Source organism: Dendrobates tinctorius, unplaced genomic scaffold (genome assembly GCF_039654945.1).
Source record: "Dendrobates tinctorius isolate UK_male_01 unplaced genomic scaffold, ASM3965494v1 ptg000282l, whole genome shotgun sequence".
Taxonomy (NCBI): domain Eukaryota; kingdom Metazoa; phylum Chordata; class Amphibia; order Anura; family Dendrobatidae; genus Dendrobates; species Dendrobates tinctorius.
Window position 1 is genome coordinate 237619 of NW_027361949.1, and position 22684 is coordinate 260302.

Below are 22684 nucleotides of genomic sequence, written 5' to 3' on the forward strand. Positions count from 1 at the left end.
TTGGATTGTCTGCAGAAATCTTTCTTCCTCTCCTGAGGTCCAAGTGTTCCCCTGGATACAGTTAATGTTTTTTTTTATCCTTCCTTATGGCTGCTGGATTTGTAGGATATTAGATTGGATTTTCATTTCCCAGATTTTCAGTTACAAACAATAAACTGAATAACTTCTAGAACTTTTCTGTTGGGAGGGACAAAGAGGCCACAATTCTGCAATCTAAGTGTCGATTTTACTTCTTTACACTGCAATCAGAATCTGGTGATAATCACATATTAGATTTTATTCTGTAGATTATTATAATTATGTCCAAATCATGTAAAACATATTTATATTATCATCATTAACCCCGTCACCCCCAGCCTGCTTTCACCTTCAGGATCAGGCCCATTTTTTTCAATTCTAACCAGTGTCAGGTTGTGAGGTCATAACTCTGGAGCGCGGGAAAAGCTCCCACCAATACGGAGACCAATGTTTTCTCATGATATATTGTACTTCATGATAGTGGTAAAACACTTCGCAAGTTTCAAAAAGTTTCATTAAACCAGACAGCTATATCACACAAAATAGTTAATAAGTAACATTTCCCACATGTCGACTTTACATCAGAACTATTTTTGAAACATTATTTTTTTCATTAGGAAGTTAGAGGGGTTAAAAGTTGACCAGCGATTTTTCTCTTTTCCAACAAAATTTACAAAACCATTTTTTTTAGGGACCAACTCACATTGAAGTGACTATGAGGGGCCTATATGACAGAAAATACCCACAAGTGACACCATTCTAAAAACTGCACCCCTCAAGAAGTTTATTAACCATTTACGTGCTCCACAGGAACTAAAGCCATGTGAAAGGAAAAAGTGAACATTTAACTTTTTTTCACAAAAATTTAAATTTAGACCAATTTTTTTTTTATTTTCACAACGAAAACAGAAGAAAATAGATCCTAAAAAATGTTGTGCAATTTCTCCTGAATATGCCAATACCCCATATGTGGGGGAAATCCACTGTTTGAGCACACGGCAGGGCTTGAAAGGGAAGGAGCACCGTTTGACTTTTTGAACGCAAGATTGGCTGGAGTAGATGCCATGGCGCATTTGGAGAGCCCCTGATGTGCCTAAAATGTGTAAACCCCCCACAAGTGACCCATTTTTGGAAGCTAGACCCCTCAGGGAACTCATATAGATGTGTTGTGACCATCTTGAACACCAGATATTTCACAAAAGTTTATAAAGTTGAGCCGTGAAAATAAAAAAATCACATATATTCCACAAAAATGTTCCTTTGGTCCCACTTTTTTTTATTTACTTTTATTTTCAGAAGGGTAACAGAAGAAAATGAACCACATACATTGTTTAGCCATTTTGTCCTGACTAAACTGATACCCCATATGTTGGGGAAAACCACTGTTTGGGCACTTGGCAGGGCCCGGAAGGGAAGGAACACAGTTTGACTTTTTGAAATCAAAATTGGCTGGAATCTAGAGCGGACACCTTGTCATGTTTGGAGAAACCCTGATGTGCCTAAACAGTGGAAACCCTCCACAATTGACTAGTGATGGGACAACCTGTGGATGTTTGGGTCTGGCGGATTCTGCTGAACATCTAAAAAAAGTTCTGTTTGGGTGCCAGAACCGTACCCGGAACTGGACCCCAGTCAGAAGAATAGGTGGCCTAAACATCCGTCGTTTGCAATGCTGCATGACAGCACGGCAAACACAGGCTCTGATCACCTAAAATATCATTACTGCCGGTCAGAGAGCTGCTGTTCCCACACTGTCAGATGACAACGTGAGCCAGCACTGTGACTGGTGGTAATAAGGTTACCTCCAGGTACAGGTGTTAGCTGATAAGTGAGCACTACTCCCATCAGGCTATGCCTACTGTTTCTGATAACAGTCAGAGCAGGTGCCGCTGATGGGAGCATTCAGCAGTCTGTGCCTGTGCTATAAATAATAATTTAAAAAAATGACATATGGTCATTTTTATTTTTGATAACCAGCGCAGGAAAAACTGACAGCTGTGGTCTGGCACCCTCAGCTGTAAGCTTTATCATGGCTGGTTATCAAGAGTAGATGGGTCCCACTCTGTTTTTTTTAATTATTTAAATTAATAATTTAAAAACACGGCGTGGGGTACCCCCATTTTTGACAATCAGCCAAATTGAAGCAAACCGCTGGAGCTTGATTTTCTCAGGCTGGTAAGGGGCCCTGCATGTTGGCCCCCACAGCCTAAATAGAGCAGCCAGAAGCTGCCCAGAAAGGCACATCTAATAGATGACCTAATTCTGGTGCTTTGCCCAGCTCTATCCGCTTGCCGTGGTGCAGTGTCAAGTGGGGTAATCATTGTGGAGTTGATGTCAGCAGTTTTATGGCCACTGACATCAAGCCCAGGGGTTAGTGATCGAGAAGTGTCTCTAAGACAACCCAGTTACTAACCCCATAGTTAGATTGTACAAAAGACACAGCCATAAAAAATCCTTTGATTGAAATAATGACACAGACTCCTTTTTTTATGAAAATAAAAAAACACAGTTATACTCACCGTCTCTGCTCCCTATCTAACTTCACAACCTCCCCTCTCCCTCTATCTGACCACCATCTACTCACTTTCTCATCCCTGTCCTCCTCTCCTGGCACCCATGTCAAGCAACATGCGTACCCCCGCAGAAACCTCGCACACCTAGACACCCACACGCTCTCTGACTCTATTTTACCACTGGCATCCATATCCTCACTCCACGACACACAGACGGTGCCACTGCTTTCTACAATGCCACTCTCGCATCAGCTATTGACACGGTCGCCCCTCTCGTTCATGGCAGAATGCGATGTACCAACAGATAACCCTGGCACAATAACACCACTAAAAAGCTCCGGCAAGTGTCCAGGATTGCAGAGCGTCGATGGAAGAAAACAAATTTGCAAGATGACTTCACTGCATTCAATCAGGCAACACTCGATTTCAAATCTGCCCTCACCTCTGCTAAACAGGCCTACTTCACAACCCTCGTATTTTCCCTATCCTACAATCCCAAACAGTTATTGAAAACATTCAACTCCCTCCTCCGCTCACCACTGCCCCCACCAACCTCCCTCATCTCTGCCGAGGACTTTGCCACACTCTTCAAAAATAAGATTGACCAAACAAGGCAAGTCTTCATTGTTCAACCATCACAACCCCTTTGTATACCAGATCAATGCCCAAACCCCATAACCTCCCTCTCCAACATCACTGAAGGGGAGCTTAATCGCCTCTTCTCCAAATCGCACCTCACAACCTGTGCACTTGACCCCAACCCATCCCACCTCCTCCCCACCACACTTATCCCATCCCTAACCCACCTCTTCAACCTATCGCTAATGTCCGGTACCTACCCTTCTGCTTTTAAACATGCCACAATCACACCTATCCTTAAAAAGCCAACCCTCGACCCAACCGCTATGTCCAGCTATCGCCCAATATCACTGCTCCCATTCGCTTCCAAACTCCTGGAGCTGCACATCCACGCTGAACTTTCCTCCCTCCTCTCATCTAACTTGCTCTTTGACAATCTGGTTTCCACCCCCATCACTCCACTGAGACATCCCTGACTAAAATTACTAACAACCTACTTACAGCCAAAGCAAATGGACAATACTCTATACTCCTGCTTCTAGACCTGTACTCTGTATTCGACACAGTTGACCACTGTCTCCTACTACAGATCCTCTCCTCCTTTGGCATCAAAGACCTCACCCTATCCTGGATCTCCCCTTACCTTTCAAACCACACATTCAGCGTCTCCCACTCCCACACTACCTCCTCATTCCACCCTCTCTGTGGGAGTCCCCCAAGGCTCTGTTATAGGACCACTACTCTTCTCAATTTATACCCTTGGCATGGGTCAACTCATAAAGTACCATGGATTCCAGTACCACCTTTATGTTGACGACAATCAGATATACCTCTCTGGCCCAGATGTCACCTCTCTGCTGTCCAGAATCCCGGAGGGTCTATCAGCCATATCCTCCTTCTCCTCTCGCTTCCTCCATCTCACAGATCTTCCTTACCTGACCTATCTATCACAATTAATGACATCATGCTTTCCCCAGTACCGGAAGTCCGCTGCCTCGGAGTAACCCTTGACTCTGCCCTTCAAACCGCACATCCAAGCTCTTTCTACCTCCTGTCACCTCTAGCTCAAAAATATTTCCAGAATCTGTCCTTTCCTCAACCCTCAATCTACTAAAATGCTTGTGCACACCCTCATCATCTCCCGCCTCGACTACTGCAACATCCTTTTCTGTGGTCTCCCTGCTAACACTCTGGCACCTCTCCAGTCCATGCTTAATTCTGCTGCCCGACTAATTCATCTCTCTCCTCGCTACTCCTCCGCTTCTCCCCTCTGCAAATCTCTTCACTGGCTTCCATTCCCTCAGCGTATCTGGAGCGCCCTCAAACACCAGGGCTGTGGGATACTCGGTACCGGGCCGGTTGATCTTCTCAACGGGAGTTGTCACGGCAGCAGTGACCTGGTCCGTGGCCCTGAGGCTCCATTGCAAAAGGGGTCATTTCAGTGCGCTTATGGTGGTGAAAGTTTATGAGTGATTCGTGACGCCACCTGTGGTGTTCGGCAAGGAAGATGTTAAGCCGACTCTGCAAACAGCTCCTCTGGGACAGATGGTGTGGTGCAGCAATGATGTAATCGCCCTCCACAGGCAGGGCTGTAGTCCCAGGGCAGAGTAGGTGAAGTGACACTTAGATGGTGTAGTGTCGGGCGCAGGAGGGATGTAGCAGTGCCGGGAAGGTTGACGCAGGAATAAGTGGAGGACACCAGGGCATGTAGTTCCAAAGCTCCGGGTCAGGAGCTCAGCCAACTTCCAGGCAAGATGAAGTACTCTGTTGTGAGTTCATTTTTCAATTCACCATTGAGGTCTGATGAACTCCCTCCTCTGGTGAAGGAAGGTAGTGAGACTGATTACCAAGCACCTGGGCAGCTAGATGATAACTGGGTGGCTGGAATTGAGGACTGGATATAAGGCTGCCGACGCCCTTCTTCCTTGCTGGTGATTTTCCTGCTGGATTCTTGGAGACCAGTCTGATTCCTGCGTCTCAACGCTAAGTTTTTCTGCTCTGCTTTGTACTCTTCAGTTTTGTTTTGTTTTGCCTTGTTTTTTGGGAGTTCTGCCATCCCCGGCCGGGGGAGAGCTGAATTCCATTTTTGTCTTTGATCTGTTGATCTTTTGCTCTGTCTTCAGAATATAACTGAGTGCTGATATAGTCTTTTGAAGCCTAGCGACTTCAGGGCCTGTTTTTCCTATCAGTCGTTTGGCTCATTTTGATAGGGTTTGTCAAAAACTGTAAAAGATACTATGGTGAGATTTCCTGTTCCCTCTGGTCTTGACAATTCTATGTCATTAGCCATTCAGGTGGATCGGCGTTTACGTGAACGCAAAACTACACGAGAGATGTTGCCACTTGTTGAACAAATGTCTGAACCTATGCAATGTGATAGAGTTTTGTCTAGGGTGCAACGTCAGGTCTTCAGAAGGCGTAATAAGCTGTGTTTTTTGTGTGGAGATGCCTCGCATATTATTTCTGTCTGCCCTAAACGAGAGAAACGTTGTGCACACACGTTTTCTGTGGGTGGTGTTCAACCTAAGTTTCTTCTGGCAATTACCCTGATCTGCTCCCTGTCCACATTTTCCGCCAAGGCTTTTGTGGATTCGGGAGCAGCTCTGAACCTGATGGACTTGGATTTTGCTAAACGTTGTGGATTTCCTATGATGCCTTTGCGGACGCCTATCCCTTTGAGGGGTATTGATGCGACTCCTTTGGCGAAAAATAAACCTCAGTTTTGGACCCAGGTGGTAATGCGGGTCGCCCCAGACCATCAAGAAAATTGCAGATTTTTGGTGTTGTATAATTTGCATGATACCATTGTTCTGGGGTTTCCCTGGTTGCAAATCCATAATCCAGTTTTGGATTGGAAATCTGTGTCTGTGGTGATTTGGGGTTGTCGGTGTGCCCTTAGTGATGCTCCTGTTTTCTCCACCTCTCCCCAGTCGCATGATGTTCCTGACTATTTGGCTGACTTTTATGATGTATTTAGTGAGAATGAGTTTGCGTCTTTGCCTCCTCATAGGAGTTATGACTGTGCAATTGAGCTGAGCCCGGGGTGTAAATTTCCCAAGGGTCAACTTTTCAATTTATCTGTACCCGAGCACGAAGCTATGCGATCCTATATTAAGGAGTCGTTGGAGAAGGGTCATATTAAACCATCCTCTTCACCCTTAGGTGCTGGGTTTTTTTTCGTGGCTAAAAAAGATGGTTCATTAAGGCCTTGTATTGACTATCGTGCCCTCAACAAAATTACTGTTAAATATCAGTATCCGTTACCCCTGATTTCTGATCTATTCTCCAGAGTTAAAGGTGCTTGCTGGTTTACCAAGCTTGACCTCAGGGGGGCGTATAATCTTATTCGCATTAAGCATGGGGATGAATGGAAGACGGCGTTTAATACTCCGGAGGGGCATTTTGAGTACCTGGTGATGCCTTTTGGGCTCACTAATGCCCCTTCTGTCTTCCAATCCTTCATGAACGATATTTTCCGAGACTTTGTGGATAAATTTTTGATTATCTATCTGGATGATATTTTGATCTTTTCCAAGGATTGGGACTCCCATGTGGAACATGTTCGGACTGTGTTCCGGATCTTGAGGGAGAATTCCCTGTATGTCAAGGGATCGAAATGCCTTTTTAGGGTACAGAGAATTTCATTTTTGGGATTCATTTGGTCTCCGTCAACTATTGAAATGGACCCGGCCAAGGTACAGGCCATTTATGATTGGGTTCAGCCCACTTCTTTGAAGGCCCTCCAGAAGTTTTTGGGTTTTGCTAATTTTTATCGGAAATTTATAGCTTATTTTTCTAGTATTGCCAAGCCATTGACTGATTTGACTAAGAAGGGTGCTGATGTGCTGAATTGGTCTCCGGAGGCTGTTTCTTCCTTTCAGGAGCTGAAGCGAAGATTCACTTCTGCTCCGGTTCTGCGGCAACCTGATGTTTCACTCCCGTTTCAGGTAGAGGTGGACGCCTCTGAGATTGGTGCAGGAGCTGTTTTGTCCCAAAAAGATCCTGTGACATCTAAAATGAATCCCTGTGCTTTCTTTTCCCGAAAGTTCTCCCCATCCGAACGTAACTATGATGTGGGGAATCGGGAACTGTTGGCCATGAAATGGGCATTTGAGGAGTGGAGACATTGGTTGGAGGGAGCTAAACACCAGGTCGTGGTCCTTACTGACCACAAGAATTTGATTTACCTGGAGTCGGCCAAACGCTTGAATCCTAGACAGGCTAGGTGGGCCTTGTTTTTCACACGTTTTGATTTTGTGGTCTCTTTTCTTCCTGGCACTAAGAATGTCAAGGCAGACGCCCTCTCCAGGAGTTTCTTTGCTGATTCTCCTGTTGTGACCAAGCCTGCTACCATCTTAGGAGAGGGAGTAGTTCTTTCTGCCATCTCGCCCGATTTGAGACGTGCTCTGGAAGAGTTTCAGGAGGACAAACCTGAGCGTTGTCCCATTGGAAAGTTGTATGTTCCTGACCAGTGGAGGAAGATAGTGATGTCTGAAGTTCTTTGCTCTGCATTGGCTGGTCATCCAGGTATTTTTGGTACTAGAGATCTGGTGAGTTGGTCTTTTTGGTGGCCCGCCTTGTCTTGTGATGTCAGGAATTTTGTGCAGTCCTGTGGGACTTGCTCCCGGTCTAAACCTTGTTCTCGCTCTTGTGGGTTATTGATGCCTTTGCCGGTGCCAAGAGGCCATGGACCCATATTTCAATGGATTTTATCTCTGATATGCCTGTTTCTCAGAGAATGACCGTTATTTGGACGATTTGTGATAGATTCTCTAAGATGGTCCATCTTGTACCACTCCCTAAGTTGCCATCTTCCTCTGAGTTGGTGCCCTTGTTTTTGCAACAGGTAGTTCGCTTGCATGGGATTCCTGGGAACATTGTGTCTGACAGAGGAGTTCAGTTTGTGTCTAGATTTTGGAGGACTTTCTGTTCCAAGCTGGGAATTCAGTTGTCCTTCTCCTCTGTGTTTCACCCTCAGACCAACGGGCAGACGGAGAGAACAAATCAGACTTTGGAGTCGTATTTGAGATGTTTTATTTCGGCTGATCAGGATGATTGGGTTTCATTTTTGCCCTTGGCCGAATTTGCTTTAAATAATAGAGCTAGTTCCTCCACTTTGAGGTCACCTTTTTTTTGTATCTTTGGGTTTCATCCTCGATTTTCTTCAGGGCAGGTGGAGCCTTCTGCCTGCCCAGGTGTTGACACTGTGGTGGAGAGAATGCACCTGTCAGAGACACCGCACTGCACTTGCTCATAGAGCCAGTGCACGTGTCCTGAGTACAGAAGCAGTGCTAAGAGTTACCTGGGGAGCAGGGCAGCAGAGGTGACCAGGCGTGCTTCAGGCTAATAGTGTCAGGATCCAGTCAGTGCTGGAAAGTAAAGATGCATAGGACCTGCGGACACTGAAACTGAATAGTCTGCACGGGACCTATGGTCATGTGACTGCAAGGGGGCGGGGCTTAGCGTCCTGTATTCAGATAGGACAGGACACCATACAAACAACTCAGAGTCAGGCAAAACAGAGGTCAAAGCAGTACGGGCAAACGAGGTACAGAGGGACAAACAGACGGGTAGTCAGACAGAGCCAAAGGTCATACACAAGAGGGCGACGTGGTACCAAGGGGACGAGCAGAGAGGAGTCGGGTCACAAGCAGAGAGTCATACACGAGAGGTAGCGCAGTACAAGAGGGTCAGGCAGAACTCGTAACAGGGACAGAACCAGATCACAACCGAACAAGCAAGCAAGATATCAGGCACAAGGCACACGTATACAAGAGGTCACTTAACTCAGCCGAGGGCAGGAGTATAACTGACACCGGACCCAGGTCCAGTGAGCACTAAATAGCCTCCTGCTGCCAGAGAGAGGCAGCACAATTAACCCATAGTCTAACCAGGACGGGTCAAAGCGAAATCCCGTCCTGGATCATGACAGTACCCTCCTCTCAATGGGGGGCCACCGGACCCCCAGGGTACTTGGCGTGAAAGGCTCGGATCAACCGATCCACATGAACTGATCGAGCAGGAACCCACGAGCGTTCCTCAGGACCATAGCCCTTCCAATGTATCAGATACTGAAGGGCGCGACGGACCAACCTGGAGTCGACAATTCGTTCCACCTCGTACTCAGCCTGCCCATCTACCAGAACCGGTGTCGGGGAAGATGATGATCCCTCCCCACTGGACCTCACAGGTTTCAAAAGGGCCTTATGGAAAACATTAGGGATCCTTAGAGATGGCGGAAGACTCAACCAAAAAGCCACCGGGTTAACTGCTTCGGTAATTACATAGGGACCTATAAACTTGGGTCCAAGCTTCGCAGAGGGGACCTGAGCCTTATATTTTTGGTGGATAACCATACCTTATCTCCGACCTGAAACACTGGACCCACGGATCGTTTTTTGTCCGCAAAAAATTTAAATTTGTCCTGGGCCTTCGTAATGTTATTCTGGACCTCCCGCCATACCTCCCCCAACCGCTGGATCGTCTCATCCGCCCCAGGACACCCAGAGTTCAAACGGGAAAATTCTCCAAAATGAGGATGAAACCCATAGTTACAGAAAAAGGGAGATGTACCCGTAGACTGGTTAGTGCGGTTGTTAAATACAAACTCAGCCAATGGTAACACAGAACACCAATCATCCTGTCGGGCTGAGGTCAAACAACGCAGAATTTGCTCCAGAGACTGATTGGTCCACTCAGTCTGCCCATTAGTCTCTGGATGGTAGGCGGATGAAAAGGACAGACCAATACCCAACCTCCTACAAAAAGCTCTCCAAAATCTGGACACAAATTGCACTCCCCTATCAGACACCACATTCAGGGGTACCCCATGCAACCGCACCACATGCTCCACAAACAATCTGGACAATGTTTCCGCATTAGGTAGAGCTGCCAAAGGTACAAAATGTGCCTGCTTACTAAACCTGTCCACTACGACCCAGACCACGGTATTACCCTTGGAAGGGGGAAGGTTGGTGATGAAATCCATGGACAGATGAGTCAATGGTCTCTCAGGAATTGGCAGTGGTACCAATTCCCCGGCCGGCCGGTTATGGGGAGTTTTCGCATGGGCACAAACCTCACACGCAGACACATACTCCCCAACATCAGAGGCTAAAGAAGACCACCAGAATATTCTAGCAATGGCCTTCTGGGTCGCTGAGATCCCTGGATGTCCACCCAGAACTGAGTCATGGAACTCCTGGAGGACCTTGAGACGAAACTGAGCTGGCACAAAAAGTTTATCCAACGGCTTAGCTGGAGGTGCAAGAGCCTGGGCTTCTCGAATCTCCCATTCCAACACATTAGAAACCTCTGCCACCACCACCCCAGGCTGAAGAATGGAGGATGGAGGTTCCGGGGGGGGACACCGGATCAAGACTGCGTGACAATGCATCCGCTCTGATATTCTTGGATCCTGGTCGAAAAGTGATCGAGAAGTTGAATCGGGAAAAAAAAAGTGACCATCTAGCCTGTCTGGGAGTCAACCTTTTAGATGACTCAATGTAAGCTAGGTTTTTGTGGTCCGTGATTACCGTTATAGGATGAACAGCCCCCTCCAAAAAATGCCTCCATTCTGCAAAAGCCAATTTTACGGCCAGAAGTTCCCGATTCCCCACATCATAGTTTCTCTCCGCAGGGGAGAACTTCTTTGAGAAAAAGGCGCAAGGTCTTAAATTGGTCAAAGTGGCGGGTCCCTGGGACAATACCGCCCCCACCCCCACCTCTGAGGCGTCTACCTCAACAATAAATGGTTCAGATGGGTCCGGTTGGATAAGAACCGGGGCCGACATGAAACATTTTTTCAAAAACTGAAATGCCGCTACCGCTGCGGTTGACCAATTCTTGATATCGGCCCCCTTTTGAGTCATGTCTGTGAGGGGTTTAACCACCTGTGAGAACCCCCTTATGAATTTCCGATAATAATTAGCGAACCCTAGGAAACGTTGCAGACCCTTCAAATCACACGGTTGAACCCACTCGAGAATGGCCTGCACCTTATTAGGATCCATGCGATACCCTTCAGCAGACACGATGAACCCCAGAAAGGACAGTTCCTGAACAAAAAATAAACATTTTTCAAGTTTAGCAAACAGACAGTTCTCCCTGAGCCTTTGGAGAACTGCCCGAACATGACCAATGTGAGTCTGTTTATCAGGCGAGTAGATTAAAATGTCATCCAAATACACCACCATAAAACGTCCAATCAAATCGGAGAACACATGATTTATGAAATTTTGGAAGACCGCTGGAGCGTTGGTCAGGCCGAAGGGCATGACCAAATTTTCAAACAACCCTTCAGTAGTGAGAAAAGCGGTCTTCCATTCATCTCCGTCCCGGACTCGGATAAGGTTATACGCTCCCCGTAGATCTAATTTTGAAAACCACTTAGCTCCAGACAACTGATTGTATAAATCAGGAATAAGTGGAAGGGGATAAGTATTCCTCACAGTTATTTTATTTAACTCACGAAAATCGAGGCATGGGCGCAAACCAACGTCTTTTTTTTTTTACAAAAAAGAACCCTGCCGCCACAGGAGAAACAGAAGGACGAATATGTCCCTTACGGAGGCTCTCGGAAATATATTCCTTCATCGCAGCCCGTTCCGGACCCAAGAGGTTATACAGGCGGGCTTTGGGCAATTTAGCACCTGGAACCAGGTCAATGGCACAATCAAATGGGCGGTGTGGTGGTAAAACCTCAGCCTCTTTTTCGGAGAAAACGTCAGTATAATCTATCAGGCACTCCGGAATGCCTTCTAAACCCACGGACGACACAGACACAGAAACAAGACATTTCTCAGAGCAATAGGGACCCCATTTAACAATGTCCCGAGATTCCCAATTAATCACAGGATTATGCAGCTGTAACCAGGGGAACCCCAACACCAGTCCCGCAGGCAGGTTGTTCATTACAAAACATGAAATACGTTCCTGGTGTAAGGAACTCACTTTAAGGAGAAACTCTTCAGTACAAAACACAATGTCATTCTTAACCAGTGGTGTTTTGTCCATAGCAACAAGGTGAATCGGAGTCTCCAACCTAACTGTCCCTAACTTACACCTGGCCACCAAGTCAGAGTCAATAAAGTTCAATGATGAACCGCAATCCACGAAGGCAGAAAGTGGATGTGGAGACACTCCCACAACAAAGTTCCACTTGGAATGACATTTTAGAAAATGCAGAAAAGGGTACCTGAGAGCCTGGGTGACCTCCACGATATTCACCCGGGCTCAGTCGCTTGTTGGTTAGTGGCCGGGAGGGGCAATCCTTTTTCCCATGTCCAGACTCACCACTGTGAACACAGCATTTTCTCACGTGCCGTTGTCTCCTTTCTTCCTCCTTAAGGTTGATGGTTCCCATCGCCGTGATTTTCAATGAAGAACTGGCTCCCCTTCCTTGGGAGAATAATGATGTCTCGGTTTGTATCACTCCCCTCGCCCGTAACCTGCGATCCATTTGGACGGCCTGTGTCATAGCTTCCTCCAGGGCATCAGGTGGGGGGTGGAGAGCCAAGGCGTCTTTCAGATGCTCAGACAGGCCTCTACGGAACAACCCCCGGAGAGCGGCGTCGTTCCAGCAGACCTCAGCAGCCCAGCGTCTGAACTCTGAGCAAAACCACTCGGCTGAGTGTTTCCCCTGACACACATTCATCAGCCTGTCCTCAGCCATACGCACCCGATCAGGCTCATCATAAATATGCCCCAGGGCCTCAAAAAATGCATCCACAGTCAAACGCTCAGGGGCCGTGGTAGGAAGGGAGAAAGCCCAAGCTTGGGGGGCTCCCCTTAACAGAGACATAATGACCCCCACTCTCTGACTTTCATCCCCAGAAGAGTGTGGTCTTAAGGAAAAAAAAAAGCTTACAGCCCTCCTTGAAAACTCTGAAGTCATTTTTATCTCCAGAAAAGGTATCTGGTAACTTCACTGGAGACTCAGGGGAAATTAATGTAACATCCCGAGCCCCCCATGAAAGAACCCCCTGCACAGTGTCGGCGATCAGCTGCTGAGACTGAGCCAGGACTCTTTGTTCTCCAAAGAGTTTCTGAGACATCTGCGTCAGATGCTTAACCTGCTCAGAAAGAGCGTGCACAGGATCCATCACACACACAGGAGAAGGGGAGCAGAGAAAAAAAATGGTATGGTTCAGTTATAATGTCAGAGACACCGCACTGCACTTGCTCATAGAGCCAGTGCGCGTGTCCTGAGTACAGAAGCTGTGCTAAAAGATACCTGTGGAGTGTGCAGCAGAGGTGACAATGTGTGCTTCAGGCTAATAGTGTCAGGGTCCAGTAAAGATGCATAGGACCTGCGGACACTGAAACTGAATAGTCTGCACGGGACCTATGGTCATGTGACTGCAAGGGGGCGGGGCTTAGCGTCCTGTATTCAGATAGGACAGGACACCATACAAACAACTCAGAGTCAGGCAAAACAGAGGTCACACACAGTCCAGGCAAATGAGGTACAGGAGGGACAAACAGACGGGTAGTCAGACAGAGCCAAAGGTCATACACAAGAAGGCGACGTGGTACCAAGGGGACGAGCAGAGAGGAGTCGGGTCACAAGCAGAGAGTCATACACGAGAGGTAGCGCAGTACAAGAGGGTCAGGCAGAACTCGTAACAGGGACAGAACCAGATCACAACCGAACAAGCAAGCAAGATATCAGGCACAAGGCACACGTATACAAGAGGTCACTTAACTCAGCCGAGGGCAGGAGTATAACTGACACCGGACCCAGGTCCAGTGAGCACTAAATAGCCTCCTGCTGCCAGAGAGAGGCAGCACAATTAACCCATAGTCTAACCAGGATGGGTCAAAGCGAAATCCCGTCCTGGATCATGACAGCACCAGATCTGGGACCAAGTGGTGGATAAGTTGTCTCTCTCCCAGGAAAAGGCCCAGCGGTTTTCCAACCGGCATTGGACCGTTGGTCTCCAGTTTAAGGTGGGTGATATGGTTTGGTTGTCATCAAAAAATATTGCTATGAAGGTGGCTTCTCCTAAGTTTAAGCCTAGATTTATTGGACCTTACAAGATTTTGGAGATTATTAATCCGGTCTCTTTTCGGTTGGCTCTTCCTGTCACGTTTAAGATTCATAATGTGTTCCATAAGTCCTTGTTGAAGAGTTTTGTTGAACCAGTAGTTCCTGGGGTGGCACCTCCTGACCCTGTATTGGTTGAAGGTAACATGGAGTATGAGGTAGAGAAGATACTGGATTCCCGTCTGGCTAGACGGAGACTCCAGTATTTGGTTAAGTGGAAGGGTTATGGTCAGGAGGATAATTCCTGGGTCTCTGCCTCTGATATTCATGCCGAAAGATTGGTGCGTGCCTTTCATTGGGCACACCCTGATCGCCCTGGTGGCATGGATGAGTGTTCGGTGACCCCTCCTCAAGGGGGAGGTACTGTTGTGAGTTCATTTTTCCCTTCACCAGTGAGGTCTGATGAACTCCCTCTTCTGGCGAAGGAAGGTAGTGAGGCTGATTACCAAACAGCTGAGCAGGTAGTTGATGACTGGGTCACAGGAACTGATGACTGGATATAAGGCAGCAGACGCCCTGCTGTCTTGCTGGTGATTTTCCTGCTGAATTCTTGGAGACCAGTCTGATTTCTGCTTCTCAAAGCTAAGTTTTGCTCTGCCTTTTGTACACTTTAGTTCTGGTGTTGTTTGCCTTGTTTTTTGGAGTTCAGCCATCCCCAGCCGGGGGTGAGCTGAATTCCATTTTTGTCTCTGATCTGTTGATCTCTGGCTCTGTCTTCAGAATATACCTGAGTGCTGATATAGTCTTTTTGAAGCCTAGCGACTTCAGGGCCTGTTTTTCCTATCAGTCTGTTGGTTCATTTTTGGATAGGGTTTTTGCGGATTGCAGACAGCAGCTTTTCTATCCTGTCCTATTTAGTTAGCTTGGGCCCCATCATTTGCTCAACCTATCTTTCTATCTGTGATAGTGTTTTCCATCTTGCTTCACAGTCATTATATGTTGGGGGCTGCCCATTGCTTTGGGGTCTGCTCTGGGGCAGTTTAGATTTCCCCTTTCTGTCTTTAGGCTAATTTAGTTTTCCGGCTGTGATCGAGGGGTCTAGGGCACCGTAGGAACCCCCCACGGCTACTGCTAGTTGTTGTGGATAGGTTCAGGGGTCTGCAATCCGATAGCTTCCAACTTCTCTGGTTTTCTGGACTTAGCTATTATTTTTGTTTTTTCCTCCTTCGGTGACTCATCCATAGCACACTACCATGTTGTGAGGGAAGCAGGTGTTGGAGCGTGGTCAGGTGTCTCCACCTTACCTGGATAGTGGGGCACCACACCTCAGGAGGAGGTACAGTACCTCTGTGGCGACTGAACCCTCAGGGGTGCCACATATCCAGTTCAAATTACGAATACTGACCTGCAAGGCCATCTATAACCTGTCTCCCCATATGTCTCTGAACTAATCTCCCGATACCTTCCCTTACGTAATCTCCGGTCATCCCAAGACCTCCTTCTCTCCTCCACACTTATTTGCTCCTCACCCAACCACCTCCAAGATTTCTCCCGAATAGCCTCCATCCTCTGGAATTCTTTAACCCAACATGTCCAACTATCAACCACATTCAGATCCTTCAGATGGAACCTGGAAACCGACCTCTTCAAGAAAGCCTACAGCCTACAATGACCCCGCTGCCTCCTCACCACTACCAGAGATATCACCTCAACCAACACCGGAACTGCTGCAACCCCCCAACCTACTGTCTTCTTCCCCACCATCCTGTAGCGTGGGTCTCCTCCAGACATTGTCAACTCCATCTATTTCAAAATCCATCTTTCAAAGTACAGATTGCTAAGTACACTACTGTGAATTAGACTAGAATTGGACTGGAATTTGACTGAAAGTAACGGACTATAACACCACCACAATGTTTCGGCTTCTTTTTACAATCACCCCATACTACTCTATTTTTCCCTAACTCCTGCAATCCCCCCTCCTAGTAAGGAACTATTCATCTTCCCCTCCATCCTTCCCAGCCATCTCACCTCTTCGTCAGAACTGATCTTCCACATACAATCCTTTTTCTCCAGACACACACGGCCACATCATGTCCTATCCTGCTCCCACATTCTAACGCTCTGTCTGCTACTCCTCATTGCTGGCGACGTATCCCCTAATCCTGGCCCTCCTCAACACATCCCCACACTCACTTCTAACACCCTGCCACGATCCTCTACACATCTTCGCAACCATGATAACCTCATACCTATTCATCCAGCCCCACTCCCTCAATCCACTTACCTGGAGTCCTATGGAATGCACGCTCTGTCTGCAACAAGCTGTCATTTATCCATGACCACTTTATCACCAACAAACTCTCCTTTCTTGCCATCACTGAAACCTGGCTCACTCCCTTTGACACAGCCTCTCCAGCTGCAATTTCCTATAGCGGATTCCATCTCTCTCACACCCCTCGCCCCAGCGGTGGAGGAGTTGGCTTGCTCCTGTCTGATACCTGCTCCTTTACCCCAATTCCTCTGCCACTATCCACTACTCTTCCCTCATTCGAGGTGCACTCCATCCGCATCTATTACCCCTCCAACCTCCAAATCGCTGTCATCTACCACCCCCCAGAACTAGTCATCTCCACCTTTCTCGACCACTTCACCACCTGGCTACTCCATTTCCATTCTGCTGACATCCCCACCATTGTCATGGGCGATTTCAACATCCCCATTGACACTTCCACCCCGGCTGCCTCTAAACTTCTATCGCTCACTGCTTGCCTCGGCCTCACTCAATGGTCCTCTGCGGCCACTCACAAAGATGGTCACACGCTGGACCTTATCTTCACCCGTCTCTGTTCCCTCACTAATCTCAATAACTCACCCCTCCCCCTGTCTGACCACAACCTACTGACTTTCTCTTCCCTCTCCTACTCCGCAATCCCCGCTCCATAAACCCACTCACCCTCGCAGGAATCTCAAACACCTCAATTCACAAGCACTCTCTGAGTCCCTTCTCCCTCTTACAGACATAGCTTCCCTTCATGACACAGCCGCTGCTGCCACTTTTTATAACACCACAATAACAGCAACACTTGATTCGGCTGCCCCCCTCAAGCAGAGCAAAACTCGAACAATCAACAGGCAGCCCTGGCTGACCAGCCTGACCAAAGAACTGAGGCGGGTTTCCAGGGCCGCTGAGCAGAGATGGAAGAGAACCCATTCTACTGAGCACTTCAAAGCATACAAGCAGTCCTGTTGTGAGTTCATTCTCTGGTTCACCAGTTGTGAGTTCCCCTTCTGGACTCCCTCTGGTGGTGACGGGAGGTGGTGCGGCTGGTTTGATCGGTGGAGATCTGACACCTGAGAATGAGGATGACGATTGGATCTCAGGATTCTCAGATTGGAGTTAAGACAGCTGACGCCCTATTCAGTTGCTGGTGATTCCTTCTGGCTTGACAGCTCTTGGTTTTCAGCTCTGTTCCAGTCATCTAAAGCTAAGTTTTTCTGCTAATGTTCACACTTGATTTTGTTGGTCTATTCAGTTTTTTTGTGTGGTCTGCCAGCCCCGGCTGGGGGCTGAGCTGAATTTCCACTCTTATTTATCAGTATTTTGCCAATTGGCTTTTTGTCCCTTACTGGTTCGGTCTCTTTTTGCTCTGTCTCCGAATATTTCAGAGTGCTGATATAGTGGGAGAAGTCTAGTGACTTCAGGGTTAATTTTGCTATCAGAAGTGCTGGACATTATTTTTGTAGGGTGTTTTGCAGGTTTCAGATAGTGTCTTCCCTTTCCTTTCCTCTCTAGTTAGATTGGGCCCCATCGTTTGCTCAGCCTATTTTACTGCCTGTGTTTGTTTCACCGTCAATACATGTGTGGGGGCTATCTATTCCTTTGGGGTCTGCTCTGGGGCAGTTAGTTTTCCCTTTTCTTGCTTTAGGCTTATGTAGTCCTCTGGCCGTGACGAAGTGTCTAGGTTCATCGTAGGCACGCTCCACGGCTACTGCCAGTTGTGTGGTAAGATCAGGGATCTGCAATCTGCATAGTTACCAACCACCCTGGTTTTGCTTTTTTCTCCTCGGTGACCCATTCATAACACAGTCCCTTGCCAGATTTAAGTCCACGCTCTCTGCCGCAAAACAAACTTACTTTGCATCTCTCATATCCTCCTACAACCCTAAACAGCTCTTCAACACTTTCAATTCTCTACTCCATCCCACAGCACCTCCTCCCTCTCCTCTCATTTCTGCTGAAGACTTTGCCTCCTTCTTTAAGCAGAAGATCGACACGATTAGACAAAACTTTGGCCCTCAAGACTCTTCCCCTGGTTTGGGCCCGCAGCCCCCAATTCCCCTCTTAGGCACTCAGCCCTGTTCTGCAGAAGCGAGCTTCTCCACCATGACAGAAGATCAGCTCTCCACCCTTCTGTCAAGATCACACCTCACCACTTGTGCCCTCGACCCACTCCCGTCTCACCTCATCCCTAACTTGGCCACAGTCTTCATCCCATCTCTAACACACCTCTTCAACCTTTCACTTACAAATGGTGTCTTTCCCTCATCCTTCAAACATGCCTCAATCACACCCATCCTCAAAAAGCCCTCCCTTGACACATTCTCTATGTCTAACTATCGCCTGATATCTCTTCTCCCTTACACCTCAAAACTACTGGAACAGCATGTATATCTTGATCTGTCCTCCCTCCTCTTTGACCGGTTACAATCTGGCTTCCAACTGCATCACTCAACTGAAACTGCCCTAACTAAAGTCACCGACGACTTACTAACCGCCAAGAGCAAGCGACACTACTCTGTCCTCCTCCTGGACCTGTGTTAGGCGTCGAGTTCCTGCAGCTGCACAGCAGTAATCTGGAGTCATACATCCAGCAGTCTCCCTTTCCTTTCCAACCGCTCAGGGACCTGCACAGCAATCTCAGCAATCCAGGTGCCCTGCTCAGACCAGCTCTCTGGGTCTGGATGTTGCTGCTACCTCTGGACCAGCAATGGTAGCGCAACCTGCTTTGCAGGAAACCACTCCAGAGGCTAAGTCCTCTCGCCGCGCTACTGGGCATGCCCACGAGACGATCTCCCAGTGGAGATCGGGGGTCACGTGTTCAGGTCCTTCTCCTGATCTGATTGGTCCATCTCAGAGGTCTGGAAGGTTCCGGAAGCGCATGGCTATAAAAGGCCCACATGGCCGCTCGGCCATGCGCTAGTATAGACTATACTTGCTATGTGTGAATGGTGATGGATGTATGATTCTGGTGTAGTGTCCATTTTAGGACATGGTCATATATCATAATCAAACATCAAAAATAATCAGAAATACTCTGTCTGATACCTGATTCTAATACCTGATACCTGATAACTAATAACTGATACCTGATAACTGATACCTGATGATACCTGATAACTGATACCTGATGATACCTGATGATAACTGATACCTGATGATACCTGATGATAACTGATACCTGATAACTGATGCCTGATAACTGATACCTGATGATAACTGATACCTGATAACTGATACCTGATGATACCTGATAACTGATGATACCTGATAACTGATGATACCTGATAACTGATGATAACTGAGACACTTGATTACTATCAAAAATCAAACATCAAAATGCTTTTCAGATGCAGTGCTTGAGTGGATCATTTCATAAGGGAAGAAAAAGGATTCTTAACCAGCCTGGTGAGCTGTTGGCTGACTGGTTAAGCAACTGGTTTATGGAATAGGAAATTGTGGGTTCTAATCCCACATCAGATTTTTAATTATTTATATATATATATTAACTAGCAGATTACCACACAAAACCTATCGTGCTTCACTTTTAATATCTGACATTCTTACTCTCTTCCTCTCTTGCAATAAAATAATCTCTATTCTAAGGGTGAGCCATCTGCATTCCACTTTTAATATCTGACATTCTTATTATCCTCCTGATTTCTAGTTAAATAATCTTCTATAGCCTAAGGGTGAAGTATCTGCATGAAACATAGTTTTGGTTTAAAATAATAAGAAAAATTATAAAAATAAAAAATTAAGTTTCACTGCTAGGATTTGTCTATTAGAATCACTGCACACATACACTTAAGGAGTATTTGCTTATTAGTGAAATTTATTGAAAGCAAGTGCTCTTATAGTGATTGCGACAGAATGACGTTTCGGTCATTCAAGACCTTGATCACATAAGTCGCTGAAAAAAAACGGAGATATATACAATCAGGTGTTGTTGTTACATATATTACATATTTACATTATATTTACAACATAATATATATGTCTAGTATATCATGTCTGACATCTGGTGATGGTCATAGGAGGAATGCCAAGACTATGGTAAATGTGAAAGTATTAACATATAAGTCCTGAGAGAGAGATCGGAGGGCACAGATAATTGCATCATTATACAAAGTCAATAGACGTGTGGAAAAAATATTGAAGCATAAAATAACAAGAAGACATGCAAACCCTTGAACAATGTAGTGGTTCATGAAGGATGTGGTCCTTATGATCAGGGACAGCGAGTATGCCTGGGTAGAGGGATTTGTATGTTTAAATTAGAATGAATGGTTCCTTATAATGCCTGGTGATAAAGAATTTTTGCTAAATGTAAGTGACTAATAGCATGGTTGTATTGGTGTCATAGAACTGTCTAGAGAAATCTAGTATCATCCCCATTGGTGAAAGTGGTCTAGTGATAAGGTTATAGATATTTACCCGTAGTAGTTCCTGAATTCGGTAATGGTCACTTATGCCTTTAGGTTAGCCAGGGTCAGAGCGGTCGCTCTATGTGGCTGTGGAGGGAAGTTGCATAAACATTAGCCTGTGTAAATAGGTGGAAAAAATGTACTTAACTTAATTGACTGGGTCATCATGGTTCACTCACGGTGGTGGCGAGACGGTGGAGTGTGTTAACACTCAGGTGTAGCAAGGAGGAGTGACCTGAGCGATGTTCATAGCTCCTTTTAAACATGTTTTGTCCATGTGACAGGAAATGACAATTGCTGGTCTCAGGACAGGATGTGACATCACCGCACATGCTCAGATGAAGTGTGAGGCTCATGGTGGCGGCCATGTTTTTGGTTGAAAAAGTCATGTGATCGCAACAGGTCACATGACTATGTGATGATAAAAAACTTATTTTAGCATAGTGTAGTCTTAATAACAATGTTGTTAAGGGGATAATGGTTAATTAGGAATGTAACACCAAAGTGTTACAAGGTAACAGTCGTCCGATTGTGGGATTTGTTATACATTTAAGGTTGAATGTAACACTCAAAGCCATGATGTTGCACTGTGATTCAAATAGTGTGGGACAATGGTTCAACAACATTGAACCAGTGTTGTGGTCAATATAAGCTAAAATACATTATGTATCGGCCATAAAGATGTTACTGGGTATGGATGCTAGTATGCCGAAGGTCTGATGATATATATGGTATATGTTGAGCACAGTGTATATGATGATAGACATTATGATCATAATACATCAGAAAACAAGTAGGAGTCCAAACTTAAGGTTAAAGGAAAGCAATCAAAGAAAGGGAAAGGAAACTTATGGCCAAAATACTAATGGTATGCTTAATCTTACCAGAGGGTTATGTGGTGCCCTGTTATTTGTATACATTAGGTGACCTAGGAAAGAATGTCAATTGTTAGTTATGCCACTCTATTTCACGATTAAGACCCCTAGGAGCAAGGGTGTCGAGTGTGTATATCCAATAAGTTTCACGCTCTTTCAAGAGTTTGATGTGGTTACCCCCTCTTCTGGGTCTGTGTACTTTTTCTAATTCTTGGAAGCGTAATTGTGAGATGTTATGTCTGGCTTCTTTGAAATGGGCCGGTAGGGGTAGCCAGGTGTATTCACATCTGATTGCAGATTTATGGCTAGAGATTCTCCTCCTAATTGCCTGGGTTGTTTCCCCTACCTATAACAGTCCACAAGGGCACTTAATCACGTAAACAACAAAATTGGAATCACAAGTGTAGAAGTCCTTTATGGGGTAGGATTTGCCTGTCCGGGGATGTGTGACTACATTGCCTCTGGTGACATTTGTACATGACATACAGCTAAGACAGGGATAAGTACCTGTCCTCCTTTGACCAGTGAGGGTAAGCGAATGGATGGTTTCCTTAGTCCCTAGGTCCGCTCGTACCAGTCTGTCCCGTATGTTTGGGGGTCTCCGCAGACACATCAAGGGGGGGGTTTTGAATGACTCAACCCTGGGGTATGATCTTGTCAATAGTGGCCAGTGTTTGCGGATCAAATTATGTACCCTTAGTATGGAGGGATGGTGGTAATGGACAAAGGGAAGCCTCACAGGTTTTGTCATGTCACTGGGCGATGTAATATCAGTGAGGGCTCTATGTAGTTCATCAGTGAGTAATTTTTTCGGGTAATTTCGGCTGGCAAATTTATTGGACATTTCGATTAAACGTGTGTCTCTAATTGTGGGGTCGGAGACAATTCTGTTGACTCTCTTAAATTGTGATCTTGGCAAACTCTTTATAGTTGCTTGTGGGTGACAGCTGTCATATAGGAGGAGACTATTGACATCTGTAGGCTTTGAAAAAATGTCTGTAGTT

At 46.4% G+C, this 22684-nt stretch overlaps 1 long non-coding RNA gene across 1 annotated transcript; it reads right to left on the reverse strand.

The window, feature by feature from the left end:
* Positions 1-20193: 20193 nt before the first annotated feature.
* LOC141072636 (uncharacterized) lies at positions 20194-21306 on the reverse strand. The gene is made up of 3 exons (XR_012226721.1): positions 20985-21306; positions 20816-20892; positions 20194-20291 (listed from the first exon to the last, which is right to left on the reverse strand). It is a non-coding gene; the product is annotated as an uncharacterized lncRNA (long non-coding RNA).
* Between the last annotated feature and the right edge of the window lie 1378 nt (positions 21307-22684).